This window comes from Anabrus simplex, chromosome 4 (assembly GCF_040414725.1).
Source record: "Anabrus simplex isolate iqAnaSimp1 chromosome 4, ASM4041472v1, whole genome shotgun sequence".
Taxonomy (NCBI): Eukaryota; Metazoa; Arthropoda; class Insecta; order Orthoptera; family Tettigoniidae; genus Anabrus; species Anabrus simplex.
Genome location: NC_090268.1, coordinates 74480105 through 74489044, shown reverse-complemented (window position 1 = coordinate 74489044; position 8940 = coordinate 74480105).

The window sequence follows — 8940 nt, the reverse complement described above, 5'->3', positions numbered from 1 at the left end:
GATTTTCCATGGTTTCCCACTTCCACACCAGGCTATACCTTAATTAAGGCCACAGCCGCTTTCTTTCCACTCCTAGGCCTTTCCAATCCCATCGTTGCCATAAGACCTGTCTGTGTCGGTGCGACGTAAAGCAAATTGTAAAAAAAAAAGAAGTCTGTCTGTAATGTGTCTAAGTATTTATAGGGTTATTCAAAATAATTGACGGGGTTTCAAAATTCATGGTACATAATATGTATATTGTTACATCAGTTCTACTATTTTATTCTCTACTGTAACTATTGTTTTTTATACATGCATTACAAAAGTTCAATATGTATGCCCTTTGTCACCCTACGCACATTTTTTTTTTTTTTCACAATTGGGTGGGAAGTCAGCAGCTAAACCTCTCAGCTAATCCCATCCCCCAATTCATGATTCACTTTATCAAATGTTTTGGAAGAGATCTTTCCTATTTTTAAAGGTTTTTTTTTTTTAATATTTGCTTTACTTCGCACCGACACAGATAGGTCTTATAGCGACGATGGGACAGAAATTGCCTAGGAGTGGGAAGGAAGCGGCTGTGGGCCTTAATTAAGGTGTAGCCCCAACATTTACCTGATTTGAATATGGGAAACCACGGAAAACCATATTCAGGGCTGCCGACTGTGGGGTTCGAACCCATTATCTCCCGGATGCAAGGTCATAGCTGCGTGACCCTAACAGCACGGCCTACTCGCCCTTTTTTTAAGATTCCATTCAAGCTTATTAGTTTACTATTGTCATTCCATGCCATCATTTCATTGAAAACTCGGTCAAGTAGCTCGTCTCCTTACTCTCAAGTCTTCCCAGCCCAAATTTTCGTAAGACTACTCTCTGGTCGAAAATCAGTTACAGCAAATAGGCTTCTTTCCTTTGCATCATTCCAGGTCTCTAATCAAGCAATTCTGATAAACGACCCATACACTGGAACCATACTCTAACTAGATACTTTATAATATTTTTTAAATAATTAAACATGCTCTTTGTTCGGGGCGTCGACCTATAGAGATCTTTTACCCCTACTTGCACCATGTGATATGAACCTGCGTGTAATTGGAATGGAGGAAATGTAGAGTGTTGAATGTGAGGAAAGGAACGTTAAGGACGACAGAAACACTCAGTCCACAGGCCAGGGATCGATCGATCGATCGATCAATCAATCAATCTATCGATAAATCAATCAATCGATAAATCAATCAATCAATCAATCAATCAATCAATGATCTGCATTTGGGGCAGTTGCCCAGGTGGCAGATTCCCTATCTGTTGTTTTCCTAACCCTTTCTTAAATGATCGCAAAGAAATTGGAAATTTATTGAACATCTCCCTTGGTAAGTTATTCCAGTCCCTAACTCCCTTTCCTATAAACGAATATTTGACCCAATTTGTCCTCTTGAATTACAGCTTTACCTTCAAATTGTGATCTTTCCTACTTTTAAATACATCAATCAAACATATTCGTCTGCTGATGTCCTCCCACGCCATCTCTCCACTGACAGCTCGGAACATACTACTTAGTCGAGCACCTCGTCTCCTTTCTCCCAAGTCTTCCCAGCCCAAACTTTGCAACATTTTTAACGCTACTCTTTTGTCGGAAATCACCCAGAACAAATCGAGCTGCTTTTTTTTGGGATTTTTTCCACTTCTTGAATCAAATAATCCTGATGAGGGTCTCATACACTGGGAGCATACTCTAGTTGGGTTCTTACCTGAGACTTATATGCCCTCTCTTTTACATCTTTTCTACAACCCCTAAATACACTCATAACCATGTGCAGAGATCTGTACCCTTTATGCTGCCTACGCACTTACCACTTTGCAACTACAAAACGGTGGTTCTTGAGTGGTTCAGCTGTGGCTACAATAGACCACTCTTAACCACAATTAAGTGGTCCTTTGTGGTTACTGGAAGTTCATATCGACCATAAAATTTCTAACCCGTAAGTATACAGTACTAAAACGGATTTCGAAAAGGGAGTATTGTAGTTTTCTTTTTTTGCATCTACGAAGACGGCGTCATTTAAATAGAGTTTATTGGATTCATTCTATTATAGAAACCAGGGCCTTTTTCCTTTTATATTCGGTTGCTAGGAGCAGCAGTTGTATAGTCCTAAATGTTTGGTAAGTTGCGTACCTCTTCAATAAACAATTCCTTATCAAATAGACCACTATCGTTCGCGATTTTGCAACAGCACTGGAGAGAAAATACCTATCACCTACTTGAAAGAGAGGGAACTTCTGAAGTGATCAGATGTCCGCGAGGTTTGCAGCACTATCACTAACCTGTGGTTGGCGTGTCGCTCGTCTAAATTGCGTTCGACCACTGCCAGCGACGTTTTTGTGGAGTGATGTCGTCCACAGATTGTGACAGTGGTTAAACTTGACTGCAGAGTGTGGTACATGTGAAAGCAAGATTACATTTCCATAAGAGCTTGAGACCACCCACAGCCAACCACTGTTGTGTGGTTGTGGTGTGCTTGCAAAGTGGTAAGTGTGAAGGCATCCTAAACGACTGCAAATGTGGTACACGAATTATTGGGCACCGGTCCATTTTCTTCGTAGTGTTAGGCAACACCGTACTCGGGTCTTCCATGAGCGATGGCCTGTCCGTTCGCCTGATCTTAATCCATTTAGATTGCTGGCTTTGGGGACATGTAAGGAACATGTTGTATGCGGACCCCACAAATTATATGGATACACTACGAGAAGGCGTGTCCAATGCCTGTGATGAAATCCGGCAACAGACAGTGGTGTTCAAACGAATGCGTGATTAAATGCGACGTAGGGTGGAAGGCTGCATTGCAATGGATGGCGGTCACACTCAGCACATGTTGTGACGAGTACCTCAAAGACATGGTGATCATTGATGGTAATGTTAGCGAACCATAACTCCGAGAACATTGGACTTGCGACCAATGTTTATAGGACCTATGTTCCTTCGCTTGTTGCGTGCTGCCTCCTATAAATATTGGAACCTTTCTCAATGACACCCTGTAGAAGTAAACCGGACGGGCATCTCGACAACGTTTGGACGTGGTGTCGAACAGTGGAACCAGAGGTAGTGACGGTTAATAAGACCTGAAGAAAATGACGACCGTAGCAGCAAATCAAGTCAGATGGAGAGTTCTTATATGAGCCCTATGCTGCACCCAGGAGCGACCGGAATTTAAGTCAAGAATCAATAGTGAAAAGTAAAAAATAAGCGCTTAGGTCCAGGGCTGTATCACAAAATACACTTACTCGTTTTTGTCCTAAATACTCTTCACGAGACATGGCAGTTCAATGACCGAGACTATATTAACATTTCATACAATATGTCGTCATGAATCCTACAATAGTGAATAATGTTAAAATTTAAATATTACCTTAAGTATTTAGTCCTGCCTTTTAAAATGAAAAGTGCGGATTTATATGAAAAGGGGGACAATGACCTAGATGTTAGGCCCCTTTAAACAAAAAGCATTGTCAATATGCATCTATTCTATAAAAGAATGCCCTGCACTTGAAAATTTTAGCATGGCAACTGTGTGATCAGATGAACAAAATCAGTCGAGGTATTTTAATCGACGCGCTAACTCAGGTAGGTTTAATCAATCAACGATGAATAATAACAGTAGCCTACTTTTAAAATATCATATTTGTAGAACAGTTATTTACATTGGAATTCTAAGAAGTGATAACTATAAATTACAACCCCCTGCCCACGTCGATTCCACGCACTTATTAACTTGTCCATTGCTTGTAGAACTGCATCATCACTAACAACTGTATCAGAGCAAGGTCGGCAGGTCTGATGAGTGTAAGGCTGAGCCAATAAAATAGAGCTAGGTCGGCAGGTCTGATGAGTGTAAGGCTGAGCCAATAAAATAGAGCTAGGTCGGCAGGTCTGATGAGTGTAAGGCTGAGCCAATAAAATAGAGCTAGGTCGGCAGGTCTGATGAGTGTAAGGCTGAGCCAATAAAATAGAGCTAGGTCGGCAGGTCTGATGAGTGTAAGGCTGAGCCAATAAAATAGAGCAAGGTCGGCAGGTCTGATGAGTGTAAGGCTGAGCCAATAAAATAGAGCTAGAGTCTGTTTTACAGCCTCTCACTATTCAAGGATAGCTCATCTATAACGGTCTAACACTAATTAATGGTATTCAATCATGAAAAGAAAAGTAAAACCAACATATATGTAGAAATACGTCCTTGTTCGTCTCACACAACACTAATCTAAGACCTAAATGTTTTTCCACAGATAGAAAAAGGTTTTTTTAATCTACAGAGACACAAAATAAACCCTGTTCTTCAAACTAATTATTTGAGAACGGTTTTAGTACCAGCTCTGTTAAACAATCTCTGTCGGGAAAACGCAAGTCCTCATAAAACTTTAACAGGCTCTTAAAAAATACCGAGCGAATGAGCCGTACGGTTAGGAGCGCGCAGCTGTGAGTTTGCATTTGGAAGCTCTAAAGATGGTTTTCTGTGGTTTCACATTTCCATACCAGGCAAATGTAGGAGCTGTACCTTAATTAAGGCTACGGCCCTTTCATATCCCATCGTCGCCGTAAGACATATCTACGTCGGTGCGATGTAAAGCAACTTGTAAAAAAACTTTTAAAAATAGGTCACATATCGTTAAACTGAAACGCGCTTCATTTCAAATGCACCATAAATTTAAAATTACTTTCCGAATAACTTTACAGTACGGTAAATTGCTTATATACAGTAATGAGGAGGTAAGGTATCAATCAATCAATCAATCAATCAATCAATCAATCAATCAATCAATCAATCAATCAATCAATCAATCAATCAATCAATCAATCAATCAATCAATCAATCAATACTGATCTGCATTTAGGGCAGTCGCCCAGGTGGCAGATTCCCTATCTGTTGTTTTCCTAGCCTTTTCCTAAATGATTTCAAAGAAATTGGAAATTTATTGAACATCTCCCTTGGTAAGTTATTCCAGTCCCTAACTCCCCTTCCTATAAATGAATATTTGCCCCAGTTTGTTCTCTTGAATTCCAACTTTATCTTCATATTGTGATCATTCCTACTTTTATAAACGCCATTCAAACTTATTCGTCTACTAATGTCATTCCACGCCATCTCTCCGCTGACAGCTCGGAACATACCACTTAGTCGAGCAGCTCTTCTTTTTTCTCTCAATTCTTCCCAACCCAAACTTTGCAACATTTTTGTAACGCTACTCTTTTGTCGGAAATCACCCAGAACAAATCGAGCTGCTTTTCTTTGGATTTTTTCCAGTTCTTGAATCAGGTAATCCTGGTGAGGGTCCCATACACTGGAACCATACTCTAGTTGGGGTCTTACCAGAGACTTATATGCCCTCTCCTTTACATCCTTACTACAACCCCTAAACACCCTCATAACCATGTGCAGAGATCTGTACCCTTTATTTACAATCCCATTTATGTGATTACCCCAATGAAGATCTTTCCTTATATTAACACCTAGATACTTACAATGATCCCCAAAAGGAACTTTCACCCCATCAACGCAGTAATTAAAACTGAGAGAACTTTTCCTATTTGTGAAACTCACAACCTGACTTTTAACCCCGTTTATCAACATACCATTGCCTGCTGTCCATCTCACAACATTTTCAAGGTCACGTTGCAGTTGCTCACAATCTTGTAACTTATTTATCACTCTATAGAGAATAACATCATCCGCAAAAAGCCTTACCTCCGATTCCACTCCTTTACTCATATCATTTATATATATAAGAAAACATAAAGGTCCGATAATACTGCCTTGAGGAATTCCCCTCTTAATTATTACAGGGTCAGATAAAGCTTCACCTACTCTAATTCTCTGAGATCTATTTTCTAGAAATATAGCAACCCATTCAGTCACTCTTTTGTCTAGTCCAATTGCACTCATTTTTGCCAGTAGTCTCCCGTGATCCACCCTATCAAATGCTTTAGACAGGTCAATCGCGATACAGTCCATTTGACCTCCACAATCCAAGATATCTGCTATATCTTGCTGGAATCCTACAAGTTGAGCTTCAGTGGAATAACCTTTCCTGAAACCGAATTGCCTTCTATCGAACCAGTTATTAATTTCACAAACATGTCTAATATAATCAGAAAGAATGCCTTCCCAAAGCTTACATACAATGCATGTCAAACTTACTGGCCTGTAATTTTCAGCTTTGTTTCTATCACCCTTTCCTTTATACACAGGGGCAACTATAGCAACTCTCCATTCATCTGGTATAGCTCCACCGACCAAACAATAATCAAATAAGTACTTCGGATATGGTACTATATCCCAACCCATTGTCTTTAGTATATCCCCAGAAATCTGATCAATTCCAGTCGCTTTTCTAGTTTTCAACTTTTGTATCTTATTGTAAATGTCATTGTTATCATATGTAAATTTTATTACTTCTTTGGCCTTAGTCTCCTCCTCTATCTTGACATTATCCTTGTAACCAACAATCATTACATACTGCTGACTGAATACTTCTGCCTTTTGAAGATCCTCACATACACACTCTCCTTGTTCATTAATTATTCCTGGAATGTCCTTCTTGGAACCTGTTTCTGCCTTAAAATACCTATACATACCCTTCCATTTCTCACTAAAATTCGTATGACTGCCAATTATGCTTGCCATCATGTTATCCTTAGCTGCCTTCTTTGCTAGATTCAATTTTCCAGTAAGTTCCTTCAATTTCTCCTTACTTCCACAGCCATTTCTAACTCTATTTCTTTCCAGTCTTCACCTCCTTCTTAGTCTCTTTATTTCTCTATTATAATAAGGTGGGTATTTACGATTCCTTACCACCCTTAATGGATCAAACCTGTTTTCGCATTCCTCAACAATTTCCTTAAACCCATCCCAGCGTCTGTTTACATTTTTATTTACCATTTTCCACCGATCATAGTTACTTTTTAGAAACTGCCTCATGCCTGCTTTATCAGCCATATGGTACTGCCTAACAATCCTACATTTAAGACCTTCCTTTCTATCACATTTATTTTTAACTACCACAAAAACAGCTTCATGATCACTAATACCATCTATTACTTCAGTTTCCCTATAGAGCTCATCTGGTTTTATCAGCACGACATCCAGGATATTTTTCCCTCTGGTTGGTTCCATCACTTTCTGAATCAGCTGTCCTTCCCATATTAACTTATTTGCCATTTGTTGGTCATGCTTCCTGTCGTTCTCATTTCCTTCCCAATTGACATCTGGCAAATTCAGATCTCCCGCTACAATCACATTTCTTTCCATGTCGTTTCCCACATAGCTGACTATCCTATCAAATAATTCCGAATCCGCGTCAGTGCTACCCTTTCCCGATCTGTACACTCCAAATATATCAAGTTGCCTATTATCTTTAGAAATGAGCCTTACACCTAGAATGTCATGTGTCTCATCTTTAACTTTTTCGTAGCTTACAAATTCTTCTTTCACCAGAATGAACACTCCTCCTCCCACCCTTCCTATCCTATCTCTACGATACACACTCCAGTGCCGTGAGAAAATTTCTGCATCCATTATATCATTTCTCAGCCATGATTCAACTCCTATTACAATATCTGGTAAATATATATCTATTAAATTACTTAATTCTATTCCTTTCCTTACAATACTTCTACAGTTCAACACTAACAATTTTATGTCATCCCTACTTGATTTCCAGTTCCCTGTTCCCTTATCACCGCTCCCTAGGCCATCCCGTTTCCCTGAATGTACCTCCCTATTACCCTTCCAAACAAATTTCCTAACTTATACGTACCACTGCGGTTTAAATGAAGGCCATCTGAGCGCGGATCCATATCTCCTACCCACCCATTAGGATCTAGAAATTTCACTCCCAGTTTCCCACATACCCACTCCATAGTCTCATTTAAATCCCCAATCACCCTCCAGTCAGTATCCCTTCTACACAGTATTCCACTAATAACAATCTCCGCTTTCTTAGACTTCACCCGTGCTGCATTTACCAGATCCCACACATCTCCAACTATGTTGGTACTTATATCAGCTTGCCTTACGTTGTTGGTACCAACGTGAAACACTGCCACCTTCTCCTTCCCCTCCTCCCTCTCTTCTACTTTCCTCAACATCTGCCTCAACCTAATTCCTGGATAACACTCTACCCTGGTACCCTTTCCTCCACACACTTTCCCCACCTGTCTAACGATGGAATCCCCCATGACCAGAGCCTCAACCCTCCCCACCTCATCTGATCCCCTCCCCTCCTGGTCAGCCCTATCTTTCCTGATAGCTGCAGAAGCTACTTCCTCCTCCCTTTTCTCCTTCCCATGACCCTGTTCCACCTGTCTTTTCCTATCCTCTACTCTACATTTTCCTTTCTTACCTTTTCCCTTCCTCCTACTTCCACACATCTCAGCAACAGTTCCCTGTCCCTCATCTTCCCGCTGTTGTTCTACCTGGAGTGACTCGTACCGATTTTGCACAGACACCTGTCCTGAATTCTGAATTCTTAGCCTGCAATCTCCTTCCCCTTAGAACATTAGACCACCTGTCTTCTACAACTCCTCCCTTTCCTTCCCCTCCCTCTTGTACACCTACTGTAACCTGTACGTTGTTTGAGGGAGTCCTATCATCCTTCCTGTCTTCTGTGAGAATCCTAATTATCTCCCTCAAACTTTCCAACTCCTCCCTCATACCCCTCAATGCCTCGCCACACCCACAATAACTACACTCGCGCTCCTTAGCCATTCTTTACGGGGGGGGGGGGAAATTAAATTAAAAATAAAATAACTTATTTGCAAAAAATAAATGAACGGAGGGATATATTGTCTGGGATAGTACACAACAATAAGGTAATTAATATACGACTACACTACAATACTACTTAGTCGTGCTCTATTTTTTTAAATCCTACAACCCCTGACAGGATAAAAACTGCTGTTAATTACTGAATATC